Here is a 4,797-nt window from a genome sequence, read left to right as displayed (position 1 = left end):
GCTGTCCGAGCAGACAGGCCAAACAAACGGAAACTAAATATGTGTACCTATACTCTACTCCTTGTAGCCAGACACTATTGACCCAGGGATGGGTGTAGAACTTGCAACCTATTCTTTCTCTGTGGGCCTAGAACCTTTTTTGCTCGCAGTCCCAATAACTCCCAAGCGGCTCAGAAGAACCTGCAACCCTTCTTCCCTCGTTGAGCTTGTAGGTTTTTTTTTTTATAGAAGTTGTAACCTGCTCTACGGACTCTCTCCACCTCACTTGTTGTGATGACGTGGCTCAATATTCAAAAAAAATGGTTGGCACACTGGACCATTTATTAGGCCTCCAAGCATTTTTATCATTTTATTTTTATTTTAAGATTATGAAGAGGCGTACACACACGTGTCAATCCCGTAACCCTTTGGTGGCCACCTAGTGGCGAAACCCTGCAATCTTCATGAATCCGTCACTCATATGGACCTTGATCCCTTCAATGATCACATCTGTCAGGTTTTTATTAAGTAACTGATCGATGCCATGTGACAGGCATGCCCCGCCCTCTTCTCTTCAGCTTGTCCAATCACATTGTCACACAGCTGCCTACCTGCACCTTATATGCTTTAGAGACAGACACACACACACACACACACACACACACACACACACACACACAAGACTTGAACTCTTTAAATAGAAAGAGTAGCTGACTTTGAGAAGAAAAAGAGAGACAGAGAGAGAAATGCCTATTCCAATATGCACACAGAAACATAGACAATGGTTTTATTTCATTTTACTTTTTATTTTCATTTGCTCATGGACATGCAAAGTGGAGTGAAAACCTTATTTTCAACATGAGTTGAGTTTCCACATGGGAAGGATTAAAAGAAAAGAAGAAAAACGAACACACACACATATAATGTGTGTGAATATGGTTGTACATATGCAAAGGACCAACGCGGGAGAGGTTCCATTTTCTTGCAGATGGAGAACTGTCTCAATAATTAATATAAAATATTATTGAAAAGAAATTAAAAAAGAAAAAAACGAAGAAAAAAAAAATATATACTTTAATCTCCTGAGCTTTGACTGTGAGGACCAGCAGTCATACCGTTTGATCAGCCAATCAGCTGGGAAGGAATTTTATTTTATTTTATTTCATTTTCAAATCTCTCTGGACAAGTATGAAGATAATTGTAAATTTTCTCCTGCGCAGTATGTCCCTGTCGCCACATGTGAAGAAAAAAAAACAATATTTTCCATGGAAGGTTTAGTTTATTTTGTTGAATGTATACTATTTATGTATGGGTGGAAAACATACTCGGCTGCCCCTGTTCATCAGCTGGTCAGTTTCTTTTTTCAAAAGCATTTAATACATGAATTAAGCCTAATTCTTGACTAAACTTGCATTGCAATGGCAATATCTATTGAGAGCTGCTACTAGTCCAGGGCTGGGTTGCACCAACAGGGCTTAACGCCTCTTCTGAAACTAAGGTCGGTCTCAACTCGACATTCTAACCTAATGGTTAGGCTGCTTGCACCGTCTCGGGCTTAAGCCTTCGACCGCAGCAGTCATAAAGTCAAAAATGTAGGCCTTTGGGCCATCTTAATTACCATTGTTGATCTGGCTTTCTAGCTCCACCACCTACACAACAGCTGTAATGTTGTGTTATCTGTCAAGTTCATTCTGAAAATGCCTTCTCTCGTGCATTTAATGACATAATTGCAGGAGCATTATATTCTGATAATGTTTTAGCTTTCCTAGAGTGCATGTCAGTCTTTATAAACGGGACATGTTATCCGATTTCTTTTTCTTCTTTTGTCAACTAGAATAATTAATTAATCTTAATTTCAATTAACTCTTTTTAACCAAATGCATTGAATTGTACCATTTGAATGGTTGTTATCACTATAGTAGCCGGATGTAGGTAAGACTAGGCATAGGTCTGGTTGGTGCAACCGACATAATGTCCGTTCTAAAGACTGGTCTTAAGAGCGACTTAGCAGCTGGGACTGGGTTCCGTAAACGTTTGGGCAGCCGGATCAGGGGCATAATTTATGTCTGTGAACCCTGTCCTGTTGTGAATTAGAAACGCCTAAATGACAGAATAAGACAGAGTCCAGGTGATTCTGTCAGCTGATTCTTGGTGGTGTAAAAAAGAAAAGAAGAAAAAACCTGTGGGAGCTAATTTTAGATGTGTCTAATACAAGTTGTGTTTTCCCCATAACACTTGGTTTTGGGGTACAAACGGCTACATCCAATATGTCTTAAAATAAGTTCATTTCAATACACTCATGCTAGTATATTTTGGTATACAATCTGTTATAGTTTTACACATCTCATTTTGAGATTGGTTCTGTGTTCAGCATTCGATACAGCGCTCAGTCACAAATTAAATTATTGATTTGACCAATAATTGTTCTCAACCACATGACCTGCATTATAGTGTGTATCTAGTTTCGATGCATGACTAGAGATTACCAACTGCAGTCCGTATACTACCGTACATGTTGTTAAAAGTCTTTTATAGTCGACTAATTACTGAAGTACTTGACAGAACATTTCTGCCCAAAGAAAACACATTCAACCTGATGTCCCTATTTTAGGGAATGTTATTATTTTGACAAAATAAATGTCAAAACTTAACTACATTAGCTGATCTACAAGCTCACGGTGTGACGTGAGGCTGTTTTTTGCTTATTATCATATTAGACGTACGTGACCAAGTCTACAGCTGTGGTGAGTGTCTCCAGACCTTGTCTTCTGTTTCCATATTATACACGCAAGTTTGGAACATATCCCTGTTATCAGGTTGTGTTGTGGTCTTAATTATGTTACGTGCAATGCACATAATGTAATTGCGTGCACATTGTGCACCTGGTTCTCCTTTGGGTTCTGATCTTGATGATGTGGATCTATTATATGTTTTTTTTAATCTTGCCTTCACTTGAAGACAACCGTTTTGCATCCCGCCTCGTTAGAACTTAACGTGAGGGATGCAAAGTGGTGTAAAACAAGGCATTTATAAAACAAACACAAAACTCTCAGGAAGTTCTGATTCAACAAAAAGTTCCTTTCCTTTTGTTTCCTTACATTACATTCATTGGCAAGGCGCAGTAACATTAAAATGTATCCCTCAACCGCAGCCAATACTGTAATATTCAAGTTAATCCGTAGACAGTGACCAGTCAGATGTATGTGTAAACGTTATGTGCAACCTAATGCCAAATTTGATAGTTAGATCTTCTTGACATGCGGTTAGTTCTGCCGTTTCTTGCTAAAGGAGTTTCTATGCCTAGGTCTTAATGATGAATGTCCATAGCTTGCCAATGCTGAGGTTTAAGGTTTTAATTCCTATACTTCTACGTGATGGCTCTTTTCGGAGCTTGCCAATATTTGAACATTCCAATGAGGGCTAAGCTTAACTTCACTTCAATACATGATTTAATTGTTAATATATTTATAATATTGACCATATTCCACAATGTCCTTCCCAGCTAGTTTGCGGCCTCTGATATAACCAGAGTTTTGAAGGATGGCTAATGTGCTATAGATGCAGTGCTTTGAGTGTGTATATCATTGACACCCGTCCTGCATAGAGCCATACAAAGTGATACTGAAACCTGATTTGTAATTGGTTGCGTCTGGACTTGTGGACTTGTAGATCCGCTGTTTACGGTGCGAGACACCAGTCTGTGCACAACTATGTATTTATAAATCAGGCATAACAGTGAGAAGCCGTGGGGAGAGGGGAGGGGAGGAGTGAATCCCTTACCTTTGATCGAGAAGGCAGAGCGCTGTAGCTGTCCGTCTGTACGTTGTCACATGTTGTCACAAGGTTTAGCTGTATTGATGACAGACATGATGCTGAGCGAGCACTGTTCTTAGCTAGCAGATATCGGCACATGTCAATTCTCTAGATGTTGCTTCACGTTTCGCCACTGGAAAGCTTTGAGTAACGTACGGTAACATGCATGCACAGTGCACACTGTAGACTGGTTGTTCTCAGAGTGGGTTGTCCCCGGCTAAATTATAGATGGATAGGAATCAGTGGCGTTGTAATGCATACCAAACTGGGAGTCCTTGAAATTAAATAAAAAAACACTGCTGAAGACAGGACTTCCTTTTTTTCCGTTTTTAACCTTTTTCTGCTTTCAGATAAATGTGTGTAGAGAGACAGGAAACCAAGGGCAAAGAGAGAGGAGCATAATGGTTTGACCAATAACTGTCTCTGACATTTTTACTTTCTATTTTTAATACATCATCCTTGTTTTATTTTTGATAGGGTAGGCACGGCAACAGCTTTCATTCAGTACTATATATCTCTCAATGCAAACCTTACATGCATACCAATTTCCATGTTTTGAGAAACAAACATTCCATCCAAAGAAGACACAGGGTATTGTCATCAGGGACTTTTTATGTGTCGTGTGTGTTCTTAGCATGCAGATAGACGGTGGTGGATGGAGATGTGATGCGTGTCGTCATAGATTGGTGGATGGAGATGTGATGCGTGTCGTCATAGATTGGTGGATGGAGATGTGATGCGTGTCGTCATAGCCCACAGAGAGTCCTGCTTCCTTTACTTTTAGCCATTCAGACGGCACACCCTTGACTTCCTAACCGCGAAAGGTCGTTTTGACATTCCAAGAATGTTTCATTTGTGTTGAATATTGCCAGAGAACTGCGTTGGCTTGCAAAGGGAAAAACTGAACCTTCCAATCGTCTGAAGAAGTGCGCTTTACATACCAAATTAAATGCAGTCAAATATACAAGTATTTGGGACTGATCTGTGTTTTCTGATTTTTTTTTT

The sequence above is a fragment of the Protomyctophum parallelum genome, assembly GCF_964188405.1.
Source record: "Protomyctophum parallelum genome assembly, chromosome: 14".
Taxonomy (NCBI): Eukaryota; Metazoa; Chordata; class Actinopteri; order Myctophiformes; family Myctophidae; genus Protomyctophum; species Protomyctophum parallelum.
This window is presented reverse-complemented; position numbering follows the sequence as displayed.